Source organism: Thunnus albacares, chromosome 1 (genome assembly GCF_914725855.1).
Source record: "Thunnus albacares chromosome 1, fThuAlb1.1, whole genome shotgun sequence".
Lineage (NCBI taxonomy): Eukaryota > Metazoa > Chordata > Actinopteri > Scombriformes > Scombridae > Thunnus > Thunnus albacares.
In genome coordinates this window covers 16,092,210-16,108,510 of record NC_058106.1, presented here as the reverse complement: position 1 = coordinate 16,108,510, position 16,301 = coordinate 16,092,210, and the positions used below count along the sequence as shown (strand labels likewise).

Here is a 16,301-nt window from a genome sequence, read left to right as displayed (position 1 = left end):
TTTCTTTTCTTCCGGAAAAGGGTCACGTGATATGGGCGTGACAAGTTAGGGAAGGACACGTCATGACTGATAAGACCCAATCAGGAAGTGAATGTGGACGTCTGTGTCATCGTTTTCAAAAGTCTCCATTTCCGCCCATCCACAGATTAAAACGCAGTCCCGGAGTTTTCAAACTAAAACGAGGTCAGCAGCATTTTTAGAAGTCTATGTTTTAGGGGTACGAAAACACCAGAGAAGTGTGGACGCCAGGCGTAAATGTAGCAAAAGTTATGTGTTTTGAAAACAAAAACATGTTAGTGTGAATGTAGCCAAATGCCAGGATCCCACCAGGCACGTGTGTGCCGCATTCTGGCTCTGACGTGGTTTTGCTCCATCCTCTGCATGGTGTCCTATCCCACCGGGAATGTTTCAGAAGCGGAGTGTCTAGACTGTGGGGAAGCCATCCGCCTTTTAAATTCGGTAGCACTCCTACAATAGTAATTACTGCAGCCTAGTCAGTTTAGGCTACTGTAATTACTGCAGTGGCAGGGCAACTAAACTGCCCGATTTTGTTAACTTCCTCAGATTTTGTTGATTTGGTCATTTTCCTTGATTATTGTGCTTCTACTGTCCCATAAGTGGCTCTCCACCCCACTAAACATACGCGCCCAGTCTATTTTTTGATGGAGGCCGTGTCAAGCTGCACAGAGCAGATGGAGCTGGGCAGGAAGTCAGACACAGAAACAGCATAGAGCATCCGGTCAATTTTCAAAATAAAACACCCCATGCAGACTCCTGATCGCGATATCAACAATTAACACCATTAAAACAAATAAAGAAACCATTTAACTATGTAGCCTACTTAACCGCAGCATAAGTACAAAAATCAAGGAAAATTACCAAATCCATGAAATCCGAGCAAGTTAACAAAATCGGGCAGTTTGGTTGCACTGCTACTGCAGTAATTACGCCGTCAGAAAAACTGCATTGGAGCTGGAACGAGACGCAGGTATGCCCGGTGGGATCCAAGCATAAGGCATATCAATAATCTCAAAGCAGGGAGGAAAAAATGGGATGGAGGCCTGGAAAGACATATCTGTCACCAAAGTGACCAATCGGTGGAATAGCAGTGAGAGGTTTTGAAGTCACAAGCTGTTATTAGATAAACACTACACTTTAGCTGCAGTTCATTTCAGGCTGTGTGGGACTCAGTGTGTTTATCCATGTTTCCAAGTGTTCTGCTTGGCAACATTAAGTCTATCTTTTCACGTTAATAAAAAAACTTTGTTGATCCCTTTGGGGAAATCAGGTTGTTGCAGCAGCAGCAGCAGCAGCAGCAGAGTATATAATTCTGCAGCAAAAAGAAATTCAAATATTTGAAAACAAGAGTGATACAAAATGAATTTATAACATAAATTCAGTTTTTTAAATAAATAATGTAACAATAGCTAATAAATTGTTGCAGTTTATGTACATATAGAGTGTTAACTAATAAAAACAGATAAAAGTCATGCATTTTGAATTGTGACATTTGAACTTGACAACTTGAACTCTGACCCTACTTATGACACCTTATCTTAAAAGACAGGCTCACATTTACTTCTCAATGGGCCTCATGCAAGAATGTTCTTGTATTTTTATCTTAAAACTCTCTTACTTTTTTCTCTGAAGTTTGCTCGTTGCAGTGTTCCAAGTTGGAAACTCTCTTTACTGCCTGCACTTGTAAATTGCTCATTTCAGCTTGATGAATGCCACCTGTTCATGAGGAGGTGTGCATTCATGAGATGTGATCATCAGCATAATCCATATCTCTAAAATTGCCATATAAGGCTCCATGCTCTGCTCCATTTGTGGGTGAGTTTCATTCACAAAAAGTTCCTTTAAGAGTAAAAAATATCGCACAGCTTCAAGTCCTGCTTTCAGAAATCAGGGTGTCAGTAGTAGGAGACCCAAAACAATTAGAAAATATGAATCTAGCTGTCAAAGATGTGTCATTAGAACAGCTCTGCACTGTGAGAGAATCAAATAAAGAGGGAATGCTTTGACATGCAGTTAGATGCTAAAAAACATTTTTCTAAAGCAAAGCACTCTGTGATGGGAGGCGGTCAAGTGACAGTCACAGAGATATTCAATGAGATAATATTATAGTCTACAGCTGATGTTACATTGTCAGCTTAAATAGAAGTTGATACTTGCTTTGGTTACTGAATTCAGTCACTTAAAGCATATACTCAAAATATTTCAAGTCTGTCTTAAAACACTTGATTCCAAAGTTTCAATCTGAAGCTAATATGAGGCTTCAGCAGTCTGAGTTAGACAAATCAAGTGAGTATGTTCTAAAGTTACAGTCTTACTTTTCCTCCACTGCAGCTCAGCATGGAAACAATGTCTGGGGGAAACAGAAAGAACAAATTTGGTGAGAAAAAGTCATTTTGGAAAATACTCTCTTTATTTGATTAATGTAGTCTGCTGAAACCATATCAACTCCAGATAAACTTTGGAATATGAGAGGACTGTAGATTTTGTCCTCTATCTCTTCCATTGAAGGCACGTTATGAAGGGATTTCAATGGCCAGTATGAAAAGGGGGAATGATTACAGCAAACAAAAAATTGTTTCAATGTACATATGGGAATGTGAGCATTGCTTTTAAACAGACTTGAAAAAATGTGAACCTATCCTCTGATTCTGTTCGTGTGTTTGTGCATGGGCACGTGTGTATGTGGCCACCCAGGCACCTCCGGGGAGGGAAGGGGCAGTGATGGTGATGAAGGCCAAGGAGAGAACACCAGCTGCTCGGAAAAGCTTCTGGGTTTTAAGGGGCTTTCTGGAGCTTGTCACCAAAACTCTGGGTAACCTTTGGAGAAGGGTACATGGGAATCACACACACACACACACAAACACACACACACACACACACACACACACACACACACACACACACACACACACACACACACATGCCTGTCACGATAATTACGTTTCCGACTTGGCGTACGATATATGGACATGACCTTGATCATTTTTGCTAACCTCGATATTGCTCATTGTGTTTACATGTTTGTTAACATAATGTCACCATAATGAATGTCACCAACATTTTAGCCAATATGATGCCAGAATAAACAGCATAACTTATTGTGTGTGGTCTATTTATTTGATACAAATAATTTGTCTATATGTTTCAGCAGGTTGTTTCCAAAAGGTTTCAGCATTTGATAAATCCAGTTTTCGCTCCTGCTGTTAAAATTAAAAAAAAGGGGAAGGTGGCGCGTGAGGCCCGCTCCTCCTCGGCCTCCATATCACGGGCAGATCTCCCACACTCTGCATTAGCGGCTAACAGGCTATTCACGTCACATTGGCTAAGTAAGTAGTTGCCGCCATTCCTCGCTGCACACGTCCCGAGCGGGGAGCGCGCAATCAAGCAGCACTGCTCATATGGCATATGGCACAACTGTAGTGTATAAGCAATATATCGTCCAACAAAAGTAGTTATCATGACAGGCCTACACACACACAAATAACACACCATAGCTTATCCAATCGTAAATTTACAATTAAGTCTTGTTACAAGACACACTATATGCAGTACAGCGTAATAGATTTGTGTGTAGGTGTGTGTGCAGTTCAAAAAAAGCAAACCTAGATCAAAAAATACATGTAAACATTATTTAAACACACAGACGGCAGACCTGACACACACACACGTGTGCACTCAGACACACACGGTTATAATCTTGGCGGATGTATGTCGTGTTTTAGTCAGAACAGAGAGACATGTGACAGCCCTGTTATTCCATACAAAGGTCAGGCAGGATTTACAGCTAGGAAGACAGAGGTGTGTATGCACGACAGAGAGACACAATCAGATACTGTACAGAGAGAGGGGGGACAAAGAGAGACAGAGATGTGTATACTTGGGTGACAAAAAAGGGCAAGAAAGAGAGTCATATGGAGAAGGTGACCTTAGCATTTATAAAAAAAAAGAAGCATTAAACTCCCTAAATGTTCACTTGGTTTCACTATTTGATGGTTACACAGAAATGCATTTACACTGAGGCACAAGCTAGATTAAAGTATTTTCTCTGATATTTTTGTTAATAAGATATTGCTGTTATCTAGTACAACTTGAATCTAGTCAAGCGGATGGCAAAGAGGACAGAATATTTTTTTTCCGCACATAAAAATACACACACTCACACACTCACACTAGGTCAGGTCACCATCCTGTCAGTGGTCAGATTGAAGGTTGGCTGGACCGCACCTCATCAAAGAGTGAAAGGAGTGACCTCATCAAGCTGGGACAGGCAAAAGGGGGAAGACTTTGGACTGGACTGAGGTGTAACCTCATCAAACGTGGACAGACAGGGCAGACATGATAGATGTCAACACACAAGATGTGTGTTAGCATGTGTGTGTGTGTGCACATAAATTCCATGCAGTCAATGTTCGTATACTCTGCTCTTGCCAAATACTGTGTGAGCAAACAAAAACATACATGCTGAGAAATTTTTCCCACCAATTAATAAAGTTGTGACAACACCGGTGTTACCGGTTACACCGGACATTTTGCAAGATGAGATATTTGTCTATGATGTTCACTATCTGTAGACGCTCACTTTGATCTTTAACATTAGATTTTTAGTTTAGATCTTCCCTTTACTTAAGAGTTAGTGACGGTGGGCTTCAGGCTGCTGCCAGCAGGCCGTCCTCTGTATATAGCCGGTCTGCCGCATGTGTCTTATGGTGCAGACACACTGAATCCGTTGACAGATGTCAAGTCGAAGGATCCCATTCATTTTCCATGGAAAGCAGGAGATCCAGCCGCGCAGTGCATGATGGATACGGCACAGTGAGTTGAAGGACCAACCGCCGTAAATGAATTTGCATAATCACAACTCAACCTCAACTTTATGCAAATTAGGTTGGTCCAGAGCAACACGGCCGGCTCACGAAACTCAGATCAAACTGTCAAACTAGGCCACGCTGATCAAATATGAATCAATACTGCATTGCCTATTTCTCAACTCAAAGGTTTTCAGAAACATATTTTAGAATACTTTTTAGCTGTAAAATGAGATCGTTTGTAACATGGCCACCATGTTGAAAATGGCAGAGGAAAAACCAAACACCACCCAACTCACAGTACGTCACCCACCGGCCGGAGCGTTCGGTGGTCTGGTGTGTCTAACAGGCTGAGCAGGCTGAGCAGGCAGAGCGCAGGAGAGTTTCTGCTGAAAACAAACACAGAGACCCGAGGAGACATGAGAGCAGCTGCTCGCTAACAGCTACGTGTATTTACAGTAGAGTGCAGGCGGGAGGACAGATGTCTCACTCCGCCATTCTGTGCTGCGACTCTGCTGCTGCTGCAGAATGTCACGGAGCAGACATTTTCAGTTTATAACTGTAGTTTTGATAGCATGCTTAGTATTTTACAAATTAGAGGTTTTTTTATTTGATGAACATGGGTGTTGATATGTGAAAATGAACTAAATGGGTTTTATTTCTATAAAATAAAAAAATAGCTAAACGATGGTATGGGCAGTGGGCAACTAATGTAATCGGTGTATGCCCCAACACCGTGTAACACCGTGTAACACCGGTAACATCAACTATCGCAGCAGGCCTAGTGTATCCTCCCAGTAATAGCGAGACCGCCACACCAGGTTCAATTCTACATGCAAGATGTCTATGTCTGTTTCATTTACAAACACACTAGAGAAAAAAAATCTTTCTTTCTTTCTGTCAAAGGAAAGGGGAAAACTGTCTTCCTAAAACTGTGTGTTTTGAGCACATTTTGTTTGTTTGGTAAAAACAAACAACAGACAAACATAGTGGAAATGTCAGAAATTAAAGGGAAAAAAGCATATAAGAAGTTTTCTTGGCTGAGGTAGATAAGTTGCTGCAATTAAGGGAGATGAACTGATGGACAAGTGGACAGAGAGAGAAAGAGAGGCAGACAGTTAGATAGATAGATGACAAATGTCTGTACCAAATTCTCTGCTGATCCATCTGGTAGATGTTGAGATATTTCTCAGGATAAGTGAAAACTTTGACCTTCTGGTGGCACTACAGAAAAAAGTCAAGGAAATCACCAAACTAAAAAAAAAAAAATCAAAAATCAAAATCAAAACAACTTTATTGTCCACTTTTGTTGCACAAAAATTGAAATTCGTCTTTAGCTGGCATGACAATCAACATCAATATCAGATCATTCACATCATACGTTACAAAAAAGTCAGCTGGCTTCATCCTCTGGGGACCTTGAATGTCACAGCAATCCATACAATAGTTGCTGAGATAGTTCAGTTTGGAGTGAAGTTGTGGACCAACCAACCAGCCAACCAACCGGCAGATCAACACTGCCATCTCTAGAGACACGTACCTAGCTTTGCTAAAAACTTCAGTGTGAATACTTGCCAGCAACCCCAAAATACAGAGGGTGGTGTAGCCTGTGTGTGTATCTATCTAACAATAAGCTATTTACATTAACAGTAAATAGCTACTGAAATCACTTTCTCACCACAACCTTATTTCCTTACATTCTCTTGATCTCATGAACTCTCCGCACCTCACTGCTACCACCCTGCTCTCTTCCTCTCCTTCCCTCCCTCCTTTTCATTCTCAGGTTTTGATATATTCTCATGGATAAATTAGAACTAGGATGTAATTATAGACAGAGTGAGTTTTTGCTGGGTAAGAAGGCACCGAGAGTGTGTGTATGTGTGTGTGTGTATGTGTCTTACTGCCTGTGTGTCTGACTAAAGCAGTGTTTTGTATTGAAATAGGTGACTTCGGAGAGGTGCGCTCCTTTAATTACACCGCTCTCAAACATAACATGAGTGGGCTATTCCGCTGGGATTAGTCGTCTCTCAATGCTGTCTCTTTGTTAACGCAACACACACATAACTCTCACACACACACACATACTCAGACACAAATGTATGCCTGCCAAAAAGCCCCTCTCTCCAATAGTTCAACACTCAATTTATTCAAACTGAGGTGCAAGCCAAGTGAATAATTCCACTACTAATAAAGATGGTAAGAGAGAGTGTGCGCACAGGGGAGATGAAGGGGGAAACAGGATAAAACAGCAAAAGTAGGAGGGTGGCGGGGTGGGGGTGGGGGGGGGGGGGGCTACATAACTACATAGTTTAGAGGAAAGGAAAGCCTACAGAAAAAAAAACTTGATTTTTCCAAGGACAACAAAATCTAATCTTAACATTAATTGCTGGTTTCAGACTAGTGAGCGTGGATATTTGATTTGGACCAAATGTGTTGGTGTGTGTAGGTTACACATATTTCTCTCTGAATTTATCAGTCAGTGGGTCAAAGTTAAACAAACTTCATTCACAAACATAAATATTAGTTATACTCACAAACCTTAATTCATGTGTGTATGTATTAAACTGACATTGCAAACAGTTACCCCTTTGTGCAGTCAAAAATCACATCACAGTGATTTTCGAGTTTATTGTATTGTATTCTTTATTATTGAAAGGAAGAAAAACTAAGGTCTTTGGAGATGTATCAGAAATACTTTTTTAAGTGCAAATTATAATTTCCGCATTTGCATCGCTGAGGATGGATACAAATTTAAACATCCACCGATACAGACACCCACTGCCCGTGCGTGGGTCAGTTTTAGAGTATTTTAGCTCTAAATGCCTCTATGCTTCTGACTGGGCACGTCGGTGTACAGTATACAGGGAACCAAGTCACAATATAAACATATTGTAGCTTATAAGCCAAGTACAGTCAGCATTTTGTTAGCAGTGATGATGAAGAATAAGGACCACCCATCATCTAACTGGCACAGAGCTAGCACGTACAGTACCAGACCAGTCTGTCCACTGAACGCACAGAGACCAAATTAATATCAACCCTCCATCAAACTACCGGTAAGATGGCAAACAGTAGCAGAGCATTACTGGGATTAATAACTGCAATGTTAAAATGACTGAATTTCATATTGGAATCCCTTACACTGCATGTTATCGGGGAAAAAGTAACCACAATACTGTAACACTAAAGCACCAATGTGGTTTAAAGTGTGAGGTTCTTTTTGTGTTATGTTGATAAAATAGTACAGTTACTGCTTTATGCATATACTATTGAAATGAAATGAGCTGATTGGCTATATGCAGAAAACCAGAACCAGTCAGCAATTGAGCAACAGTGCTAAATTGACTCACCATTTTTCCTTGATGTGAGCAGAACATGATGAAAAAAGCCGCTAAATGCTCAAAGAACATAAACTCCAAAGTAAAAACGTGACCTGTTGGACGTCACTCGCGTGTACATATGTGTAGATCAGGAGGGGGAGGGATGGGAGCAGACAGGGACGAAATGAAGTGCTGTGTGCGTGTGAAGAGGACATGAAACTAACACAATAAGAATAAATACAATAATATTAAGAAAATGAATAGGCTTGTACTGATTTTGTGATCCAACTGCTGATGAACAAATATCCAAATATCGGTATATTTCAGGCCAGCCTTAGGAAGAATCACAAATAATTTTAAAAAATTGCACCATAAAGTTTTAAAGAAATTTGTGAAGCTGCAGCAAGTGCCACACGAGTGAATAAACAGTACTACTGTTGTGGATATTGTTGAGGAATAATCTGACACAACAGAAAGGTTTCGCTGGCATATTACTGAACACGAGGTGATGTTTAGCCCCGTTCAGGCATTATTAAGACTCCTCTTCTTATCCATCTCTTCTCTTCAGTTCTTGTATCATAGTTCTCCAGTAACCACGGATACATTTGCAATAAACGTGGAGATGTTGGAGCAATATGATTTTTTTAGGTCCCACTCTGTTAGTTGTTGCTGTCAGCGCGGACAGCTTCTGTAAAACTTCAGGCTGTTATCCGTCATTCTGCTGTTCGTCTGGTAACGTTTATCTGACTTTCTGTAAGATGGTGAAAATTAGTTAATTTGTTATACTAACTAGATGGATGATGTTATTTCATCTAAAGAGTAAAGGGGACTACAATAGTTCACACTGCAAGATACACAGAACATAAACACACTCCACTTTCTCTGTGTCTGTGTCTAATGATGTGTGTGAGTAATTACTTTAAAGCCAGTGTGTGCGGGTGTTTAAGTGTCTGTATTCAGTGCAAATGCTCATGTTTTTATCTGGGCTTTTGTCTATGTCTTTGCCTGCCCTGCAATGAGTGTGTTTAATGGTGTGTGTGGAAATAATCACTTAATCATCGCGCTGCCTCCATTTGAGGTGTGTGTGTGTGTGTGTGTGTGTGTGTGTGTGTGTGTGTGTGTGTGCTTCTTGGTGCTATGATTTCACTGTAAAATAAGCTGAAAGATGCGAACGGAAGTGGGGAGGTCTGGAAAAAGACAGTTAACATGTTGAGAAATATTGGTGAGAGAAAGGGAAGAGAAAGATTAAAGTAGGAATAAAAAAAAAAGAGAGAAGGAAGAAAGGAAACACGAAACAGAGACTGAGGGAAAACACAGATAGAAAGACAAACCTTTACCCTTTATCTCTCTCTCTAATTCTCCACAATAACCCTTCCTTCCAATGTTGCTCTCCGAACCGTCGGCCTGTGAATTTATAGTTGGCCCAATGATTGCTTCTCGGGCCATGATGGCTGTAAATTGCTTTGCCATTTGGTAAATGTTGGCAGTTAGAAGGTATACAAGTAATTATTTCCGCTTGTGCTGATTGAGACATAATTCCAAGATGAGGCCGTGGAAAAAATGACAGCATTTCGAAACAACTCTGTTTTAATTTCCCACCATTCCTAATTAGAATCTGTATGAACATGGGGAGTTTTTTATGTGGTTTCCTCCAATGGGGCCAGAAATAATTAAACTGTCAAGGGGAAATAAATACGTATAAACAAGGCATAATTTTTACAGCGCGCAGCACCTTGTCAGGCCATGACTTTTTGTGAAGAAAAACAATGTAGGGAACAATGCAGGGGCATAGAGGACACATTGAAGGCACACACACACACACACACACACACACACACACACACACACACGGAGCAAAACGCATACTGTATCTATAGATAGAGACCTCCTCTTATCCCGTATGGATCCCACCTTCACAAAAGAACTCAACATTTGAAACAGCTGTTTAACAAACACGTAGAAAATCGGAAAGAAGCCACAATTTAATAAAATCACTTCAAATCCCCAGCTTCATATTAATATTACAAAACAGATTTTTAAAAATCAGCCACAAGAGTGGCCTTTTTAAAAGACACAAACCTGTATCATACACCAGTATGTTTTAAAACTCCAAAAAATCTAACAGTTGAGCAATTATTCTGGGAGTCATCCCGCCGATCTTTGAGATTTAGCAGCACTAGGTGAATTAGAGGCCAGTATCCACTGTGCAGGCTCAGAGTGAGCTCACACTGATAGGGCCAGCTAATGGAGATGCATTCGAACTAGACTTACTCAATTACAATCTGACATCAACTTGTAGACCCCAGAATACACACACGAACGCACACACACACACACACACACCTAAATGAATCTCGTAACACAGCAGATATCACAGACTTCATCAGGCTCTCAATGAAAGAGGTATCAGACAGAGAGTGTATATTCGGGTGTAACCTGGTAATTCCATTTACTACCAAGCGTATAGCTGACATTGTTATCTAGTTTGTGTAACAATAAATTGTACAAATTGCTTTAAATCCTTTTTCTTTTGTCAACACACAATCAAACCAGCTCAGACACCTGCAAGAGGCCCCACATCAGCAAACAGACGAGAAATAAAAAGCATTTGTGTGTCAGTTTGTCTCAGGCCGATATGGTGTCCTATACAGTCTGATGATACAGCAGGAAGAAAGGTTGTGATGATGAGATCTGTTCTCCAGCAAGCACAACTAAATGTATGTTTTTTTGTGTGTTTACTTAATGACACAACACAGTCACAGTCAGTATTTTTACAACTTTCTACCTTATAGAACACCATATTGTTAAAGCTATCATCAACACAGAGCATTAAGTTGATTTCTGTTGCAGCCATGTTGCTGTTGCTTAATATTGTATTGTATTTCAATACACTAACACACTTGCATGTCACAAATTTTAGCAACAGGTTTATTTAAAAATGGAAATGTATGTCATGATCAAAGTTTGTAGGAACTGAGGTTGTTTTTCTTTCATTTAGGTTTGTTTTATGTTGTTATTTTGGGGGGAAAAGTCACGGCGACTTTTCTTCTCACACAGTAACATCCACTACTAGTTGTGAGAGTGGAGGCTTGAGCGTGCAGACACACACTCACACATGTACTCTATATGCCTCTGCCGACTAAGGTCAATGGTGCGCTCAGATACAAATGATTCTCATCTAATATTAATAGGATATGCTAAACGGTAACACGGAGGCAGTACAGAACAGAACAGCATCTCTGAGTGAGTGTGTGTGTACACATGCATGTATTTTCCTGGCGTGCAGGGAGACGAATGCCACTGGGACTAAAGTAAAATTCAAGAATAATAGTACTCGCCATGTTAACATTCTGAAACAATATAAGTATGCATGTTAATATTTTGGAATGGTGCTCCCTGTGGAAACAATCAGGCAAACCAATAGAAAGACTGTCTATGCCAGAAAAATACAACAGCATTGGCCTTACAACGTAAATGAAATGTTTCTGTTTTGCTGACAAACAGCATCTAATAGCCTGGTGACAATTATCTCTCAGAGGAAAAGGCAAACGTTTCTCAGTGTTGTTACGGTGCTGCAAAATTCTTAAAGGAGGAGGTCAGGGTTGATGGTTAGGCTTACAAAGTCAACATCGACACCTGAGATCAGTATTCGCATCCAGTCACCTGCCAACAGTTACTGTTTCTTTTAATCATGACTACGATATTTCCCTAACACTTAATAACCCTTAACAACTAGTTTTATTTGCCTAAACCTAACCAACCCTTAACAACAGTGATGGCAGATCACTGGATAACAATTCTGGAAAGCACTGGTAAAGAATGTCATCCTGCCCATATGGTCACCAGATCGTTTGGGAGGTCAAGACAAATGTTGCTGTTTAGGTTGGAGGACTTGTTGAGAGTAGTATAACTCTATATGCTGAAATTACCAAAAAAGAATAAAAAAGTTAACTTTCCAAACCAGAACTTTTTTGGTCTATATTATATATATATAAAAATTCCTTCTGCCTCCAATGAAGCACAGTGTTAGTTCAGGCAGAGCACTGAAGTCGTTTTTGTACTGGCTGATTGGCATCAGCTGTTTTCAATATGCTTCACAATGATTGGCTCATTCACAGATGTGTGGCCAGTAACACCCAAACACAGTCACGCACGTGTTCATCGTAAACATTATAACAACTATCTATGTTTACTCTGCAGATCATGCGGCTGCATTGGCGTTTGGGCTCCATCGCAGCTGCCGGAGAGAACGTGTGTGTGTGTGTGTGTGTGTGTGTGAGGTGTGTGTGTCCATCATGAGCCACGCATGACCCTGGATCTTTTACCTGCTCCGCTATCTTTATGCGTCGGATATATTTTTGCCTGACTGGCTTGCATCTCTGAAGTGTCAAATTCACTTGAGAATGTATATAAATGCTTGTATTTATTGACAGTTGACTTAAAATTATTTTTAATTATGTATTTTGTTTGTAACACAGATACAGCAAAACTAGTTTTCCATGTTTGTTATTAGAAAGAGGGGTTGAGAGAGGTCGAGAGAAGGAGGGAGATGGTCTTGTCTGAATGTCCGTTAAGTTTCCTCCTGTGATCAAAGGTTTTGTGTTTTAATGCAGCTGATTTTGCAGTACAGTTGTTCTCATTTACACATTTTTCCGTTTCTGTTATCAGACGTTGGATGTAGTGTGAAATTTGATCACAGCTCATAAATACCACCTTAGCCGGCAGTCATTACCAAGCTGCAGATGAAATCATTATTTTATGATAAATACATTATCTGACAAAATGAACAAAAATAAAAGTTAATGACAGCAGCTGTGCTGTGAGATCAGCTATATAAACATTGAAATGAGTGATGACAGAGAATGTTAGAGTCCTCCCCATCCACTGCCAGAGGTGATCCGGTCGTCTATCAGATCATATAGGCCAATCTCTGGTAATAGGACGATATAAAAATACAGACGAATGCCCAAACCTAGATCAAACAAACATGCACCAGGGAAAAATGCAGTGCTAACGTCAAACTGCAGGCTAGATAGCTACAGTAATTGGCTGGTCAGCTGCAGTACATTAAAAAGCATTAAGATTAAGATTCAGACTTTATTGTCATTTCTCAGCACTCACATACATTAAAACAAAATGTATCCTCTGCATTTGACCCATCCTATACACTTGTTGCAATGGGCAGCCGCAGTGGTTTCCTGGTGACCAACTCCAGATCTTTTTACCAGTGCCAGTGGTCAGGGGCAATGACAGGAATATTAACCTAACATACATGTCTTTAATCATAGGAGGAAACCGGAGCACCCAGCGGAAACCCATGCAAACATGTGGAGAACATGCAAACTCCACACAGAAAGGACCTGGGACTGCCAGGTGGACCTTCTTGCTGTGAGGCAACAGAACTAACCAATGAGCCACCCTGCCACATGTAAAGGTACCTGCAAATATAACTTTGGTCCATTTAGATGCTGGTTTGGTCATTGCTCTTCAAAACCACTGGTGACAACACACTGTCTGCCCTGACTTGTAGCTACGGCGCAAGTTTGTTTACTTTGTCTCTCATTCCCTATGGTGTAACACCAGCACTCAGCCTGCCAGCTGCTGTCAATCAAACACAGACACCGACACGCCCCTCCCAAGGGCTGAGATGAAAAAGGAGCATTTGTGATATTTCCCCAAAGACCTTCTCCAAGACCTTTTTTCTTCCTTTTGATAATATAAATCTATTAACAACACATTTAAATATATAGTATGTTGGCATTATTTTTGACTATTTTTGACTTTTGAAAAAGGGATAATCAATTGGGATTTCAGGTGGACTTTTCTGCCAAATATAACCATTTACTATAAAGGGTCATTCCTTGACGTAAGTGTTTGATTAAATTTGAGAATTACACTCCTTAAAACAATAAAGCCCTGTTTGTTTTCAAGGATAAATTGCCTTTAAAATTCCATGTTTTTTGCAAACTAAAGGTGCATACAAAATGACTCAGTTTTGTTGATACGCTGATAATCATAAATTGTGAAACTGACAATGAGTTAAAGGATACATCTGGACTGATAGGAGCAGGCTTATCGTGCAACATTTAACATCGTTAAGCATCCTATTTGCGGTTTTATGGAGGTGTTGCAAGAGTTAAATCCATTTAGCAATGTAAAACCTGTGTGCAGTATATGCATATATGATCAAGGAAGAAATGTGCACTGTCTGAAATGACAGATGTGTATGTCCAAATGTATGTGCCTCCTTTCCTGACGGCCGTTTTCTGTGTATAGTGTGTGTGTGTGTGTGTGTGTGTGTGAGAATGTGTGAAACAGCCACCCGTTCTTTGAAACAAAAACAACCACTTAGGCATGAACAGCAGCGCTTGGGAGACATCAATATTTCAGTCAGGTGTGTCGAGAAAGAGAGAGAGAGAGAGAGAGAGAGAGAGAGAGAGAGAGAGAGAGAGAGAGGAGAACATGAAAGCAGGAATGAGGGGGGGACCCTTGCCATTCTAAGGCATTCCCATGACTGACGGAAAGTAAACCTATGTGTGTGTGTGTGTGTGTGTGTGTGTGTGTGTGTGTGTGTGTGTACATGCATGCGTGTGTGCCATTTCCCCATCCTCACCCCACCCCAACATTCACCATTGTGTGTACCACCTCTGTCACCTTTCCTCTAATCAGGAGTTTAAATCAATGACGTTGTCCAAAACTATAATTGCCACTCCTTAAACTGCTTCTCTCGCAATATGCTTTCACCAAGAAACCACTCGGCAGCAGAAATACGCCTCTGCGTGTGTCGGTGTGTGTGTGTGTATGTGTGAGCTGGATTAAGAGTATTTTCTCATTACGGCAGTGTCTGAACGAGTAGAAAGTGCTTCTCACATTGTTTTACAGCATCCTGAAACCTCAAAGCTCAGCACTAAGCAGCATAATACCCGGTAGCCCACACAGATGCCTTAGCCTGGAACTCTGTCGTCACGAATTGTTCATGAGCTAGACTCATTAGGCATCATTTATCAAACTACTTAAGGATAAATTATTCCTTTTTAGTGTAAGTGTAACCTACATTTTTGGGAGACAAGTTTGTTTGGACATTGTATCTCAACAAAGCATTTGTTTTGGTTTGATTGGTGAAACTAGCTGGTCTCATTCTAGGAGGAGATACAGACTCTGATGGGCCTTCAGGTCCAGATCTGAAATTTGTATTCGTATCGAGCTTATATGTCCATGAAGCATGCAGGCGGGCTTTATGAATGCTGCGCCAGTCAAACTCTATACCAGCTGCTTTAAGTGAGGGCAGATGGGAAACACCTTTAAGGAGTGGGAATGTCATTAGAGTATTTCATTCCCATTTCTTCAAAGCACCCAAAGGTCTTGTCTCTAAACTCAACTGACAAAGGATTTAAGAGTTGGGATGTTTTTGTAATTGTTGTTGTGTAATTGTGTAGACTGAGACTGTAGGCTCTAATATTTATTTGCTATCAGATTCATAGCAACTATAAAATATGCAAAATGAATCTGTCTGCATCACATACAGTATGATACTGCTCCATGGGGCCTCCTATGTTTACCTGACCCAGAAACAACCAGAAGAGTGCAGATCTCCACCGGGTTTGTGCAGTGAAGATGGCGGTGAAGATAACAAAAACAGGTGTTTTTTTTCATTTCATATCGTGCCAAACTTTAGTGGATCATAACATAACATGCATGGAATTAATCTGAAGATGCTCTGGTTCAAGATGAGACAAAACTTTTTCAGTCTTTGTCAGTTTTTGAGCCAAGATAAAGACCAAAATGTGGCCTGCAACAGACTAGTTAAGCCTTTTTTTTTAGGACTTTAGGCAAGGACTGCTGAAAAGACGAAAGTCTAAGCTTTATGATAGGTTCTTAAGGAGTCTTATTAATATTTATTTGAATTTGCAACACAACTCGCTCTCAAGGTACTCAAATTTGGCACCGCTTGATCTAATCTGGCACAATTCATGGTTGGTTGTCCCTAGCGGAAATCGCTTGTGGCCCCTACTGGCCGAGGAGGAGTGAGGATTCAGCAGTCAATGGCGGAATAAAACCAGGGTTTCCGCCAGTGTAATGCAAGCCTGGCAGCTTGCCGGGCCTAGGTTGACTAGTTTATAGTCAACTATAACATTTTTTTAAAATGTATTTTTAAGAT

At 40.6% G+C, this 16,301-nt stretch overlaps 1 protein-coding gene across 3 annotated transcripts in view; it reads right to left on the bottom strand.

Moving 5' to 3' along the window:
* esrrga (estrogen-related receptor gamma a) overlaps positions 1-16,301 on the bottom strand; it is a 165,203-nt gene that overhangs the window by 87,124 nt on the left and 61,778 nt on the right. Inside the window, exon 1 of one of the 3 annotated variants that reach the window (XM_044346151.1) lies at positions 2,334-2,376. The exons of the other annotated variants lie outside the window; for them this stretch is intronic. The gene's annotated coding sequence lies outside the window, so the exon portion shown is untranslated. Of the gene's footprint in view, positions 1-2,333; positions 2,377-16,301 lie in introns of those variants that run through there. 3 annotated transcript variants of the gene reach the window in all.